General features: G+C 41.7%; 1 protein-coding gene across 5 annotated transcripts in view; it reads left to right on the top strand.

Annotated features, from left to right (window-relative positions):
* Positions 1–16,924, top strand: part of LOC148388516 (cytosolic carboxypeptidase 6-like) — a 167,370-nt gene that overhangs the window by 91,373 nt on the left and 59,073 nt on the right. The window lies entirely within an intron of this gene.

Raw genomic sequence — 16,924 nt, 5'->3', positions numbered from 1 at the left:
TAGTAATGTAATTTTGGAGCTTTATAATGATCTATGACTCATTTCAACGCCGGTGTATTTTTATCCGCTGAAACAGTCTCACGTAAAATGGCTGCTAAGGGTCAGTGTCAGCCACAGTAACTTAACATCACTTAGACACTCATGATTGAATTTAATTCCTAATCCTGTCTACTATTGACGTTTGGGTAGCTAGCATGTCTGGGTGTGTGCTCACTGGGAGTGGATTCTCAAGAAGAGGCTTTTTTGTGTGTGTGTTTACATGGAGGGCGAGGAGTGGAGTGGGCACTGCGGCCATGTCTGCCTGGTTGCCTCTCTCGCCCCCTTATCACTGTGTTTGTACACCATGTGCCAAGATCCAATCAATAGCCACTCCACCCATGGAGAGAAGAGAAGGTCAGCGGCCACATTGGAGGTAAGCGGACAAAGAATGAAGACACTCGCACGCACCAAAAAAGTGCTACAAGCGTTTGAGACGGTTTCTTCCAGACGCTCAGAGATGAGATGAGACCTTACAAGCATGGCTTGGCTTGGTGACACATCCTTTCAGTTCTGCTTTCTCGGTGAATTGAAAGATTGAGTGGGGAGGGTGGTTGAGAAAAGCTCAGTTTTGTTTTGGTTTTTATCGGCTCAGTTCATTTAGTGAATGAGGAACGCAGTGTTGAAGAGAAAAAAAAAGATGGCCCTGAGGTTTAGCTTTAGTCAGTGTTGCGCATTTTGTAGTTTTATATATGTGAAGAAATTATTTTGGCATCAAAAGCTCTTTGTTATTGTTGTTTTCTTGTTTGAGGTTATATTATATGGAACAAAAAGTGTCAAAATTGGCAGTTACAAAAAACTTGTTTTCTCTACTTTGAAGTCAGAAACTGGTATTTTTGGTGAAACCAACTCATATTACCCCCAAAACTGTCAAATCTAGACTTTCTACGTTCATTTTTATTTCATCACATAAAATATTAACGATCAGTCAAAACGTTTCAAATTAAGAATAAACTATTATTTTATTATTAAAATAAACCCGTTTTTTTTTTCTAATTTACACATGATCCGCGCTCATTTGAAAACTGTCCCTTGATCAGAAATATTTGCCCACCCCCTGGATTCTACGATGGAGCAACCATCCTCAAGTCACACGCGTCAGAGCCGACTTCACTCGGAAAAACCAATGAAGTCACATCTCCAAGGACCCAAGATGTAACATGGCAGCGTTGACTGTGACAAATTGCCCGTTTTAATAACCGTAAATAATTAATGGCGGCGTTCTCCAAAAGCCGAGATCTTGACACGGCGCGCTCTCTTCAGTGAATGGCTCGGTGATTGGTTTGCAATGACGAGAGCCCTCCAGCTGGCGGCCTCCTACAAAGGCCAGCGCCTGAATAGCCAATCAGCTATTTATCATGTGGATGAGGTGATGACTGCCTCGTTAGACCACTTGATTGATGTGAACATCCTCTTTGTATTGTGCCAGTGAGCAGAAAGTGCATGGTGGCTTGGATGCAAAGGGAATTGGAAATGGGGAGGGGGAAAAAAAATAAGTTAAAAGAAGCAAATAGATATTTTCTATTCATTCATATACAGACAGATGTCTTTGCCGAGAGGTACAGATGTGAGATGTTGAATCGGCCAAATACGGGGCGGTTTCTTCGTTTTGTTAGCTAGCATTCAAATAAACATAAGCAAGCTGGTGCTACTCAAAAAAACTCATCGAGAGGTTTCTTTTTTTTGCCCTTTCAAACGTCTGACAGTTCACAAATGCCGTGGCCTAAAAATCAAACAGCCAAGGCGTCTTCATTTAATCAGCGGCTCCGAATTTAATTTCACCCCGCGTTGTGACTAAGCTTCTGTTTCCTAACATTAATATTTTTCCTTTCAGTTTTTTAAGCGCAGTGCTGTCTCTTTGCCCGGGGTTGTTCTGCAGCATATAGCAGGTATTTGGATTTAATAAAAAAAAAAAAAAAACAGCCCTCTTTATCATCTCATAATATGTTTATCACTGCCTCCAGCGCCTCGGCGACAGAATGTAGCATCATTACCGGTTTCTTGGCAGCCATTTGTTTTATGCTATTTTGCTTCATTAGTGAGTGGCCCTTATTCTATCACACGCTTCTTAGATGCCGACCTCTCGTTGTGTTTATTGCTGTTGATCTATTGGGAGAAAAAAAAAAAACATCAAAACTTTCGAGTTGTTTTCGGCCCAGACGGACAACTAAGAAGGATGATTCATCGTAGCGGCAGATAAGCAGGTTTACTATCGCCGCTACGTAGCCGGGCCTCTTATCTGCGACCGCTGGATCCCCTTCTGGATTCCCGAGGCTTTATTACGCTTCACCGCAGTGGCATCTCTCTCCCTACCCGTTCCTCTGACGATGAAGAGCGGCGTAATGAGGGAGAGGAGGTGAGGATCAGGAGTAGCTGGGGAGTGCATTAATCACGCTTGTAAAATGCGTGCTTTGACGCCACAGGGCGGGAACGCGGATGCTTGCGGTGTGTTAAACTTTGCAGGTGTCCAAGGAGCAGGTCAATGGCATGCGGAGGAATTTGCTGGAATGAATAGATTAAAGTGTCACAGGTGAAGTTCTCTAGATATGATGGCGTGCTGACCCCTTGTTGACCCTTATTAGAATGTTGGCGCCAAAGCATACAGATTTTGGATGATTCGCTCCGAGATAATATTTATTCAGGGAATTGCAATCTATTCGCACCTTAATGGCTTTGCGCAATTTCTCCCTCTGTTTGTCTTGACACGAGAAGGACGAGAAGCTAATAGCGCGACGAGAGCGGACCTCTGTCAAGGTTGAACCAAGTTGTATTTTTTTCGTGGTTATGGCGTGTCATACAGGGTGTTCTCGATTTTATGGGGGTTCGGTTCCTGCGACAACAACATAAAATTAGTTGACATAAATAAATCGGACCGTTTTCAGTTTATTGAAATCGAATGAACTCGGGTGTGTACTTTTTGAGTCAATCTTAAAAGATAATAAAATAAATAAAATAAAATAAGTAATTAACACAATAAACTATCATCTTAAAATATCATAAAATAAATGAAATAATAAAATAAAATAAATAATTAACACAATAAACAACATAATCAAGACAACATTCCTCGCCTTGCTTTATCAAAAGCTTTAGTATGATATTAAAATCAAAACTATTTATTTAGTACATGTTTGAATATCTTTTTTTCCAATTTTTCTTGTGAGGTTTCATACTTTTTGTAGGATCACCTGCGAAACTCTCCAGACTATCAATCTCAGAGCAATTTGGTGAGTGATGGATAGTTGGCAAAGACAAAAATTGGACAGAAGAAAGATTACGTCTCTGAGTGAGCTTTGTGCTGCAGTCAGCAGACTCTTTCTGCGTGTCCCGCACCTTTAGGCCTCCAGAGGTTTTTCTATTGCCAACCTCGCAGCTGTTCCCGTCGTCGATCCGTCCTCTTCTGCCACTGGATATTTACTCCGCCCGTTCGCTAGATGATGCCGAGGAGGGAGCGCCGAGGAGGGAGCGCTCACTCCATCTCATTTGGGCGTCGCCGAGCTTCTCGTGTCCCTCGGGGGAAACAAAGAGGAGAAGCAAACAGATAGCATTCAAGGCTTTTAATAAATCAGAATACACCTATCTGACAGTGTAATTGCTTTCCATTGCCTGGCCCAAATTTACCAGCGAGCGAGAGGAAGGTGGCAAGGGAGGGAGGGAGAAAACAAGAGAGGGGGGAAAATGACAAGGAGAGGAATGCAGAGCGAGCTATACAGTAGATCATTTGTTCAGGGGGAAAGAATGAAAATTAATGAAAAGAGAGTTGCTGCCCCCCCCCACCCCCTCCCCAAAAGGCAGCCATGCTTGAAATTCTCTTTGAGGGAAACCTAATTTGTTTTAAATGGGCAAAAAACATATTTCTAAGCAAGAAGGCTAGCGTGGAGCGTCCGTCTGTCTTTTTCTATCTTGAGAACGCCATGCTCTGAATATCTCAGCTGAGAAGAGGAAAACACAGGAGCCTGTTAATAACACCACTAACAGCATTCTCTTTCTACATGACTGCACGCCATTTCTCCCTCCTAGAAAGTCAGAATACGTATCTGCTATGTGCCAAAGTTGTCCAAAGTTACTTGCAAAACAACAAGACCTTCTCACTTTCTCTAATCCAAGCCAAATAGCTGAGAACGGGATTGATTTATGATTATTTTTTTTTTAAACAGCATTTAACTCCTTCACTGCAAAAATAGACGTCAATCATCACTTGGTACTCGTGCTGCACATAGATAGTCTCCGCTCTAAAATTGCCAAAATATAAAACTAGTTCAATGTTTTATCGCTGAAAATTGTGCAAAACTCTGATCTCTGTAGTCAACAAGACCCAAAGTGTTGCATGATCAGTACAAGTCTTATTTGTCAATCTTAGACGGAGAAGATTGACTGGAGTCAATATGCCGAGTGATAAGCTGCATGAAGCCCGGAGCCAAGGTTGACAGACAGGTGACGGTTAAAGGAAATGATTGCCGACGTGCCGCGGCCGTCTCCTCGCTTTGAGTCGCTGACCTCAGCGCGCGACTCGCTCATGGGTATTGTCAATGAAGCGGGCCACATGACAATGAATCCTTGACCTCACTCCATGCTACGAGCTCTCAGCATCCACTTCTTCTTTGTCGCCCTTCAAGTGGACTCTTCTCGGCTATGAACGCTTTATTGTTCATTTTTCTTGCCACTTTTCCCTGTTTCCGCATGTGGAATTTCTTTCTCTACTCTACACGTTCATTGGCCTTTCCCCTGAATGATTAAGTTCAAGTTCCGACTCTTCAAACCTCCCTCCGGCTCAGCCCCTCTGACTCGGACCAGCAGCTCGGCACAACCGGCGGGGTCCTGGAGAGCGCCGATAACAAACTGGTCCAGCCAAGCGGCTGATCTTCTCACGCCTTCCCAAACATGGACCCACCTTGCTCTCTCATTCCAAACTCATCTTTTTTTCTTCATTCTTCCACTCCCATATGGACAAAATATATTTCATCTTTCTTTGTATTTTTTTTTTTTTTTTTTTACTTGGGTTGTGTGAGCGAGATGGATGCCGGTATCTTCTTGTCTCTTATAAGCCCCCATGCCTCTTCATCTGGACACCTGTGCACCTTTATATTATGATTTAGTGCCTCTGTTCAGTTGCTTGATTGTCTTGACCAGGTCTCAGGCTCACTGAAAGAAATGTGGCCTGCTTTTCATCATAGCCTCAGCAGAACAGCACATTGTCCATTGAAGAGCAAAATCCACGGGGGGAGTTATCACATTGTCTGTTTCTGTCTCGCAATCTCCTAAAAAAACATTTAACGGATGATTAAGAATCCATTTTCCCTTTTTTCTGGTTCAACAATTTCCAAGAATTTTTATTTCTTTTTTCAGTTTGCATTTGTTTGCCTCATGCTTTTGAGATATCATTAAAATGTGATGGACAGAATTTCAATGAAAGAGCCCTGATGTAAAACCTGCATCAGGTTACTGTAATGAGTAAGCGAGTCTTGCGGGAAATTGCGGGCCTTGTTGTCGAAACTGTTGCAAACACGGGCGTGGCATGTAAAAAAAAATACAAAATATGTATTTTTGGGTGAGTTTTTTGGGTGTTTTTTGAAGATCAAAATTCTGCTAAATACTACTCACAAAGTGTCACAAATTGGACAGCGCTCATTTATTCACTTCCAAAGTTTTCAGTGTCACTTGTCAAATGGCTCAAAGTAATCGATAGACTTTGAGCCATCTTTCCGAGTCACCGTCAACACAACTGTCCATCATAAAAGACAGAAAATAAATGCATCCAGTCTGCTGCTTTGGATAATGGATAACTTGTGCCACTTATGTAGACCTGCATACCAAGTTGTAAAAGAAAGATCTCGACCCAATGAGACGGTTCTTTTCCAACGCCATTTTTCTTTCTCGGTTGCTGTGGAAACAGGTGAGCAGATTCCCCACTTCAGTCAGTTGCTAAATTTCACGGTTGGCGTCTTGCAGAGCTACGGTGGTTATGCACTTTTACACACAGCGTATTGTCTTCAGGGGAATTTTCGTCTCTATTAAATTATATAGCGGCGTAGGGAAAAGTGAGATCAAGGGTGAAGAAGGACAATAGGAAGGCTACTTAAAAAGCCAAGTAACCTTTTGCGTTTTGAAACATGTCGGATAGCGATCCCCCTTATGGTCGGCCTTTTGTCAAGCTGTCAAAGTGCCTCCCGATGAATTCAGAACGATGCTCAAGAGGTAGCTGACGTCTTGTCCGAACCTCTTCTGGTGTCCATCTTCTTTCTTTCATGGATCAATAGTTGTCTTTGTTTTGAATTCATCCCTCTCCACTCCTCTCCTTCCTCTCTTATATTCATCTTTGACAGGGCAGCCCTAAATGTCTGCTTTAACTTGCCGCTCACAGCCTTCCTCAAAGCACATTTACATACACATCCATCACGCTGTCAAATGCAAAGGCATGACGCCGTGTAAAATCCAGAATTGGATTATGGCCTTGTCTCATCCTGACACCGACTGCTCTCGGCTGGCTGGCTGGCTGGCTGACTAAACTGTCCATGCTCAAGTCGAACAGCTTGAATTGTTAGCGTTGTGTGTCTTTTACCATTCTGCTTTATATCCACGACACATGTTTTACACACTCGATGAGCTCTGCGATAACACACCGTTTTGAAAAACTTGACGGTTATACAGTTGAGCCGCTAACATCCTCATGTGAGAAAACTTTCTGTGTGTGTTTGCAAAGTGTATTTGAAAAAAAAAACACACACACGCACACTGCAGAAATATAAATCAAGCAAGGTGATGATAACTTTGGTCTTGACACGGCGATCCATCGTCTTGCCTCGGCACCGAGTGCTTTTTTATTTTAGCCAGCAGCAGCGGCGGCGAGAAGCAGCAGGCTGCCACTGAGAGGCTTTTTGACTAGCGTATAATTGTTTCGGGGTAATGAGCTGGGAAAAAAAAAGGACAGAGAAAAAAGGGGGTAATGCAAGAGAGTGCGAGCACAGGAGCAATGACTATTATAGATGGCAAGATAAATAAAAGCACCACGGTAAACATGAGTCGCAAAACAAAAGGAGCAATTTGAGAGAGCACGTGTAATTACAGTTTGACCTCCCTTCCTCCTTCCGACAACCCCTTTCATTGTAATCTGTAAAAAAAAAAAAAAACTGTTCTACATAATGAAGCTTGTTTACGTGCGCAGCGTGCAATCAAAAAAGAAGACTTCATTTAACTTTGCGACTGAGAAAAATTAGGCGGACTATTGCTTAGTTTAGGGTTAATTTCATTCACTTTTGAAGTTTCTTCTGAACCCAGGAGAAGAAAATTGATTAGGATTATGCATAAAGTCACAGATTTAACGGTTCTGGTGGGATTCAGCAGCGATACAAATGTCTGAACATACTTTTTTTGCTCTCGATTCATCAAAACTTGATTCGATTCGACAGGTGGGTTTGGGACTTTTGAATTATTTGTTGCCATGACATTGTCAATATGTGGATTCACACCAAAACAAAAAAAATCACATTTATACAATGTACAAATCTATGGTTATGAAAACATGACTGGGTTTTTGAGATTTTTTTTTTTTTTAGGTCATTCACTACCATTGACCGCTATAGACGTCAAAGACTCATTTTAGTTAAGGAGAAAAGGAGGCCATAAGGAGGAAAAGATTGCATTGAATGTGATGTGAGCACATCTGCTTGTGTTCACAATTCTTTGTGTTGCTTTATTTTATCTCCACAGGCTGTTTTGTAAAAAGAAGGTATCTCCCTCATGAATTTGAGGGCAAACCAAGGGCAAGGAGCAGCTCCCAGGTTGGACAGATAGCATTGATTTGAATCGAGCGAGCTCCGAGAGTGAGCGAAAGGGTCAGTTTGTCTTGCACGACCTTTCCACATTAAACTTACCACTCTTCCTCAGATCAAAATTACCACCTTCCATGGCGATGAGAATTTTAATTAGAACTCTGGGCTATCTCATCTCCGAGTGTGTGATGAGCTAAAAGACTAATTCCCATCTACCCCCCCCCCCCCCCTACCCACCCACCACCGCCACTCTGTCTGTTATTTAATAGGCTCTTTGTTATCTATCTGCTTGGGTTTGCCAGGTACTTAGGGCCCCTCCATTGGAATATTAGGTATTCTGATGAGACGGGCAGCTGTGTGCTCCACGCAGATGCCGTCCGCTGTAATCAGCTCTCTCAAAAGAACAGCTCTCATATCTCCCGCAAATGTAGCCTTTTTTTTTTTTTTTGATTGCCAAATACAGAGCCGCAAATTGTTATGAACGAGAGAGATGTATTTACCGGCCGTATGAAAGACAGCGGCACCAAACAATTCAATTCCTTTCAGGTTGATTCACGTTGCCCGAATGCACTTTCCCGGATGAGGACGTTTGCTAATGGGGGGCTATGAATAGGATTCCAGTTCACCCTCTCCGAATAGGTTATTACGGGAGACAACTGTTCCGAATTGAAATTTTGGTCGAAATGCTTTACAGCGGGTTTCGTCCGTTTGACAACGTGCTTCAAGGACGACGAAGATGTAACCTCGGGAGAGATTGTGCGGCGACTCACAAAATCAATTGCGAATCCAAGAGACAAACAGCGTGTAGAGACGTTCACATAAAAACGGTCAACAAGTGTTAACAAGCAGTCCAAAAGGATACAAGTGGAAAGATGACAGTATCACAAGTTGAACAACTAAATTGTCCGACTTGCATTTTCTCTCCATCCAAATTTAATTTGTACTTTATTAACAGCAATGCACGTCTTAGCCTTCAACATGAAAATGCTTTGTTCAGCTGACACCTTATCCAATAACAAATTAATGAGCATGCATAATAAGGGAAGGAAATGTTGTAGAAACACTTTTGGAGCTTAGTGTTGCTTGAAAAAGGATTGTTGTTACCGCTAGGCGAGTTTATACTTCCTTTTGACCAAAAAGGAGATTATAATACTTGGGCAGATGTTATTTTAGCATAATCGTACACGTGTGTATGCTAATTTTAGCTTAGCATGTTTCACCTATGCCTCCCTCATCTCCCAGGAATAAAAAAATATATATATCCAAGAAGTAAATACAGGAAGTGAAAAAATCGACCACCCAAACTGCCGCAAGTAAAGCCAAGCGGGATTTGCCCGACGACATTTATTACCATAAACACTCCCCGATCACAAATTACGTGAATTTACAACATTCTAAAGCCCATTCCAGTAAGTCTGACACCTTATCAATGAAGTTCCACTCTATAATTAGTGCCTTAATCACCCTCCTAATTCAACTGCTCCACAGCCTATTACCCCACCCTGTCTCCTCGTCCACTTTGCTCTCCCCAAAAAAAAAACCCTGCCTTCTCATTCTCTTTGCCTTTTTCTAAGTCCATGGGCTTCTTTTGCCCCCCTTTTATCCCGCGTCGCTCCTCAATCCTCATCATCCCGCCAGCCCAAACACCTCTGTCCTTCACCCATGTGGCTTCTCAAAGGGCCAAATGAGCGAATCCTTCTCATTAGCAGTGCATCGGTCCAACGTGCCTGGAGGGAGGCACGCAGCTCAATTCTGAGCTCAGCAAAGCTCTTTGGACTCAATGAGATAGTTAAGCAATGAGGTTTAATACTCGATTGTGTGCGATGCGCCGATGGATGTATTAGCAAGGGAGGAGCTGCAGAATAGATTAAGCTAGCAAAGTACACATCTGGAGCCTCTGCTTCACCGACATTAGCGTTACGTTGCTCGGGGTTGAGGTCGGCAACTTGAAATATTTGAATAATGTACGCGAAGAACTGCATCAGTTACGTCGCCACAGTGGAAGCACAAAGTGTCGCTTTTGCTTTTCTGTAATGTGATTTGTCCTGGCGAACCCCAAAACGCCCTCGCCACCTCAACCCTCTCATTAGCCCCTTCCCACCACACGTCCCCGGCCCCCCCCCATGTCTAATTTCCACACTAACCCAATTAGCATCTCGTCAATAATGCTCAGCATTTCATTTTGCAGCTTTAATTAACAAATTCAATTTACTCAAAACTGCTGTGAAAACAAATTGAAAGCGGAGGAAATGAAAAGCCCTGAGCTTGAGTCGGAGTCGGGATGTAGCTAAGGTGATTACAGATGCGCCACTTTACTGTTTTCTTGTTTGTTTGACCTCAGGAGACTGTACAGCAGACTCCATGGCAGGAGAGGAGACCTTGCCACGGTTGACGGGGAACCGAGGTGATGCCCTGTGGTGTCAGTGAACATTCAGGACATTGGTGTATTAAATAATGCCTTTAATTGTATAACTGGAGCTAAGGGCGTATACAAATTTGCAAATATGCTCAAAAAGAATTCACACTACAGAAAAAACAAGGCGTTAAAGTTCATTTTGGTCCATGCCAATCAAATTTTCTTGATGTCAACTTTGAGTCTTTTTGACCTTTTAAGCCCACCGTATTTGTCGTTTTCCAATATCCAATTCTAGTGTATGAATCAGTGAAGAATTAGTTTTGAAAGCTTCATTGACTCGATGGAGAGCCGCTCGCTATGTATTGTGCAGCGTTAGCTTGGCTTATTTTTCAAGTACTGTCTGTGAAAAGCACATTTATTTTTCTTCTTGGTCACAGGCTCTTCTGTTGAATCCTCACTGGGCCTTTTTTTCCCTGTTGCAAAGAATTTTTTCAAATACGATTTTTTTCCATTAATTTTGCTAGCTTGTGGTTTTATTATTAGCGTAACGCCATCAAGACAGTTAGCTGCTTGACATGCTTCACGAGTCAGTCATAGACAGATGTAACGGAGGTCAAATATTTTTCAGCCTTGGATAGTAAATAAACCAGAAGTACTGTTCTTTCATCTGTGAGGCTCGGTCCATAGTGGCCCAATCATAACGAGAATACCAATGGCATGAAGTCGGTATTGTTTCAAAAAAACTGAAAGACAATTCATCATTATTTGCTACATACTCCAAAATGAAGTTTTCTTCTAAGAAATTGGAATGAAAGGATGAATAATCACTTGTCATCAATTTCGCTTAGCATTGCTAGCATTTGCCACTGCTAACAAAGAAGCATCATTTTAAATTGCAAGAGGAAGCAAATGTTATATTTCCTTTTTTTTTTTGCATGTGTGTACACATTTCCTCTTTGAACATTTCGCTTCCTTGTTGTCATTATTTTCACATCCTCGTTTGCTCCCGTTCATATCGACCCCTCAATTCCCCCCCGCTCATTTTAATACGTGATCAGAAGTGAGCAGACATCTGGTCAACGCGTGGACATCTGGAGAGGGCGTCGTCGCTTGTTTTAACACAAGCTCTCATCTCAACGAGGCGCTTTTGTTTGCATTTGCGTTTCTGCAGCGCGCCTTCAAACTCGTTGCCCTCGCTCTCCCGCTCTCTCTCTCTCTCCCGCCGCACGCAGCTAATTATTATTCCATTTAATTACCAGTCGCCCAGCAGTCCAGCCCGCTTCAGCTTTAAAGAACCATTCAGCACTCCATTTCGATACCTGATTAAACTCCGTTAAATGGAAAAGTTATGCCAAAGAAAATGCTTTAGTCACACAACATTTTGTTTCATTTCTTTTCTAATATGTCTCTCGCCGTCTGGTTACTTGAAGATAACGCCCATTTGAATTTGTTTGGGGGTATATTGTAAATATGAAAATAAAAGTGTTTTGAAATGGGAGGGGGCGCTACGAGAAGCAAACTGTGTCCGCAGCTTGCAAGTACACACTTTAATCCATAAAGGCAATAAACCGATAGGAACGTACACGTCGCTTGACCTTCAGCTCTAATTAGGTCCAGAGGAGAGATGGGTGAACTTTTCAACCTTATGTCTTGTCTATTGATACTCGGACGGCGTTGTCTGAATAACAGAACGATCAATAGAGTTGACTGTTGTGGACAGGTACAACATTTTTGAAACTTTGCAAATCCCATATGGACCAATCCCACTTTCATTTTCCATCTCTCACACATGATTGAAGACTCTGTAATAAAAAAAAAAAAAAAGTGATGGAAATATAACAGTAGCAAGCCAAGGGTGTTTTTTAAACTGTACTACTGAGGATTTTCTAACCTTAAAAGAGTATTTCAATAGAGAAACCTCACAGTTATAGCGAGGCTAGAGTCTTTTTCAGGATAATTCAAGTTTGGACTGAATCGATACAAATGTAGTTTAATTCGTCTTTTCATTGCAAATGGAATGCAATAATCAATGAGGCCTCATTTCACAAGAATCTTCCCGGTATTGTTTTGTTGATGCTCCATATTTAAAAAAAAAAAAAGACATGAATCGGGTAAAATGAATGCGCTATTTGTATGATAACCTATTTAAGTGATCCTTTGCACTTTTGCTATCTTGTGTCTCTTCGACCAAGAGGTCATCGATTGAGCATTTCCAAATATACAGCAGGTCAGTACGCCTGCACTATAAGGCAAAGGTCATAAGGCAGTGGGGAAATGATGATGGGACAGAGCCCTCCTTGCTCCGAGTGTGTGTGAGTCCAATGGTGTGTTAAGGGGTTCAAGAATGCTGGATCTTTGTCCTTAAGTCAATAATAGCTCCCTTGGTATCAATACGGCATCATTGATTCTTTGCCAGGTCAAAGAGGAACCTCGCAGGATCGTACGTTAGCTGTATTGTTTGTGCTTTTATGTACTGTACAATATTGACTCTCGGCTTGGAGTAAATATTTTCCTGGTTCTGTTTTTTTTTTCTCCGTGGTTTCCTCACACATTCCCAAAATATGCAATTTGCCCATTGATGTAAATTCTTGGTCAGTTTGAGCACTATATTTATATATAGTTATATATATATATGAATATCTTGCCATGCTGTGTAACAGAGCACCTTGAGTTCCTACAGCACTTTCTATTTTACATTTTGAAATTTATGGATCATCACGTAAGCATGCCCTCTATTTGACCAATGGTTTCTTTCCCCGGAGTTCTTTTTCTGTCTGTCTCTAGATGATCTACGGTGTGTTAGCCAACATAGCAGGGCTCCTGGCTGGCGCTATCTAGCAGCAGACTCTGATCTATATGCCCCCACTAACTCCCAGTAAAACAAAAGAATTGATTTGAAAATGCTTCCACTTGTCTCTAAATCTACGCATGGCTTAGCGCTACCCTACAGTGTTGACCAGCTCGCTGAGTACACAGACGGACAGATCCCTGATATCTTTGACTGGCCTTACCGTGGTTTCCTTGATTCTTTTTGGACTTTTATTGGTAGTTCTTTAGAGTTCTTGACATCGGAACACCTTAGCAGGTAGGTAGGTAAATGGTAATAAAACATGGATTGACAAAATGAAAGTGGGCAAGGGGTTGATCCCTGTGGCAGCCCTGTTGGAAGCTTTTTGTCTGCAGTTGTTGGGGTTTACCCTTCTTTGGTATATTTGAACTAAATCATAGCACAGCAGCAGACTTGTCTCGGAGATTCACTCCGACCCAGCTCGAGCGCCTTTTACAATGCTGTCAATGCTGCCGGGGTCGCCGATTGCCAAGTCCCGTTACGAGGCCGGAAGTGGAACAGCAGGGCTCAAGCTCATTTCATCTCATAAGGAACAAATGCGGCACAATGGCTCAATTTATGTTCCCCTCAGCCCTCTTATTATTGCACACCTTGTATCCAGGTGATATTTTACGATACCAAAGAATATCTTATTTTCTCCAGGCTGATCTTAGTTGTCCTTCTATCGTCGCCATTGCTCTCCTAATATTAAGCCTTTATCTTTCCCCATGGCTGCTTCGTCTCCTGATAAAGAAGCAAGCATCCATTCGAAACATTTATTAGCACTTTTAGACCCGCTAACAAAATAATTTGATCAACATACAGTAGGAAGAATTCTGGATTTTGCAATCTCAGTGGAATGTTCTCAAGTCAACTGTCAACTCCAGTTTGTCGGTGGGATATTGATAACACCAAGCGTATTAGCGAGGCCAACTCCGAGGCCGCCCGAGCTGTAAAGCCTGGCACCTGGGGGACATTTTGTTATAATCTGCTTGACAACGCTCCGCTATAGGCCATAATCAGCCAGGTGCACCAGTTATTGCCTTCAAAGTCTGAGTATTAGAAAAGAGACAAGTGGGGGCGACGCGGTCGTAAAGCCTCGACCCCACGGGGTGACGGACAGCTGGAGGAAGGCCTTCTCACGGCCATCTCACCTGCTTTTTCTAATTGGTCTTCATAAATGTGGAATGAATCACGCTTTAGTGTGAGTCACTGTGAATATCGCCTTCATCGATATTCGTGCACTAAGCTAGCATAAGCGACATGTATTATCTATGTAGCTTTTAAAAGGAGCTGAAGAGAGGTCGGCCAGGCCCTCGTGCAGGTGGCCATAGGTAGCCTCTGCCTCCGTGGGAGAAAACGCGGCTCTCGGCTCTCACAAGAAATAAATCTTTCATTTGGTTTGTTGTATTTTTAACCGAGGGCTTCTTGGTCACGCAACAGCGAGCCCAAGCTCCGCCTCCCCTCTGCTCCCGTCCACTCTATCCTCTCAGCATCGACACCGATTTAGATAACATTTCGGCTAGCTACTTTCTTGAACAAATGAGCCAAAAAAGTCTTTTTTTTTTCCCCCTCGACTTGAAGTGACATTTTACAACTGAATTGACAGATTGTGTTATAGAGATGAGATGTTTTGGACATATAGGAAAATACTTTTTATACCACCACAATGAGCACAATGTAAAATTGAGTTGAAAAATTTAAATAGTATTTAAAAGAGAATCAACAGGAAAAAGGTTTTTTTTTTGCTTGTTCTTCCAACATTTTTTTGATATTGTTGAATTTGTCCAGGCTGTATTTTCTCTTCAGAATGCACCAAACTTTATATTTCCTAAGTAGGTAATTTGCATAAATGGCTATAATTCAAATTTTCTATGATTGCTTTACTTCAATCTCAGTCTTGTAGTGGATCCTAAAATCTACAAATGCTTGTGCACTTAAGTGTAGCATTTTGCTATGTGCCCTCATGCCTCTGACATCATCTCATAGATGACTTTAGTGGGCTAGGCAGTTGAACCATGAGAGCTTGTTGAGCCCATGAGCTCATCCTTACCTCATTTTCCTACCCCCCTTTGTTACAGACACGACAGAGAATGACTAAGACGGGCCAAAATGGGAGCTGTAAAGTGCTGCTCGTGTGTGTGTGTGTGTGCGTGTGTGTGTGTTCATGTAATATAGTGGGATGTTGTCACCATACACACTATTGCTCAGCGTTCAAATGGAGGCATTGATTTCAAAGATGGATGATGACTAAGATATTTTTATTTTTCACAACTGCATTGCATTGTGTGTGTTTGTTTTAAAATAAAGAAATAAGTAATAGCAAAAATAAACTTAACTTTAATAATCCTTACTTTCTTTCGACACAATCTTTTGGTAGGTGTTAAGGTCACATTGTAATATCCCCGTTTAAACAACGCATGTTGGGTTGAAGCTGAGTATAATTTAGCCATATTGACTTTAAATTAATTTGAAATGAGCTACAAAATGATGTCTCTCATCTCTGCGATGACCATCAGCAAATATGAAAAGTTGTTTTTGGAGGAAAAGTTGACGGATTGCTTTATGGGTTGATTGAGTTTGAATATTTAAAGTACAATCATGTTTTTTTTTTTTATTTACAAATTATATTCCATTGCATTTGAAAGGCGTCAGAGACAAATTAACTGATTAATTGTTCCTTTTCTAGAAAACCATTGGGTTGTCCGAGTCATATCAGAAAACTATTTATTTAACAAAACAAAAATTCCAATTTATATGGAACAGCGATTATAGATGCAAGTGGAGAATGTGATGGCAGCATTCGTAGAGAAACCAAGCAGTTTGTCTTTTAGTCAGAACATCAATTTTCATTGGTTTTAACTCTCTTGCAAAATTGCGTCTTTCCACTTATGGAGCCACGGATCGAACTTTATCAGGCGCCGCATTAATAAACATCCAAGAATAGAAGCGCTGCCCTAGGCTTGATTGGGAAAATAAATCCATGTTTTTATTACAGCTTTAGAACACGGACGCCTTAAAATACTGAAGTGAGTTAATTGTGCTTAATATATCTTCATTTAGTTTTGTAGAGTATGTTAAATTCAAAAATACAGTCTAGTTAATTTTATCAGCTTGCATACAATTTTATTTACATCCACCAGAGAGTGCTAAAGAACGAAAATGAGTATTCAACTTCTTCCTGTCGTGACCTTTGGGACTTGGTGATGACCTGCGTGCCCTGCCTGGGCAAATTAGCCGCCTGACCACTTAAAATTGTGTTGCAGGAAAAGAATGAGAGTCAGTAAATGGAAAAGTGTGTTTCTTTTTACATTTGTCTCATACGTATGTGTATCAATATCTCCCAGTCCTTTTAAAAATCTTGTTAGGTTCATTGTTTATTTTCAAAATGACCAATGAAGTGAAGCTCATGTCTTCTTTCTCATTGCAGTTATGCACGCAACTGCTTTTTATTGTCTGAGAATTCCTTTACAATTTGGATTCCAACAGATTCATACATGTCATTAAATATTTGGCTATTTGCAATTTCATTTTTTTAAAGGCAATAATTTCAATTGTTCAAGGTAGCACTCGTGCGTGTGTGTGTGCGAGACTGAAAGGAGTGCGGACAGAGCGTGATCTTCTCTCACGCCAGCTTGTGTGTCTCATGTTGTCACAGTGACCTCTGCTGCTTGCTTGGTCACCCAGCCAGCTTCCATGTGGCTCCGCACATCACATGCCAAGAGTCATTTTTTTACCCCCATGTGTTATAAATAAATAAAACATGACTTTATTTCCAGTTGGATTTGAAATGTATTTAGTAGAAGAAGCTCATTTTTAATGCCACTGCATGCAAGAATGAGATAGCAGCATTCGGCAAAGTCAATGAACCGACTTCTGGAATCGTGTGCCACTTCTTTCCCATATTACACGCCATAAGTCTCTCTTTGTAAGAGC

The sequence above is a fragment of the Syngnathus floridae genome, chromosome 13 (genome assembly GCF_059516105.1).
Source record: "Syngnathus floridae isolate MCC-2025c chromosome 13, RoL_Sflo_1.0, whole genome shotgun sequence".
Classification (NCBI taxonomy): Eukaryota; Metazoa; Chordata; class Actinopteri; order Syngnathiformes; family Syngnathidae; genus Syngnathus; species Syngnathus floridae.
The sequence above is the reverse complement of the archived record's forward strand: the minus strand, read 5'-3'. Positions and strand labels throughout refer to the sequence as shown.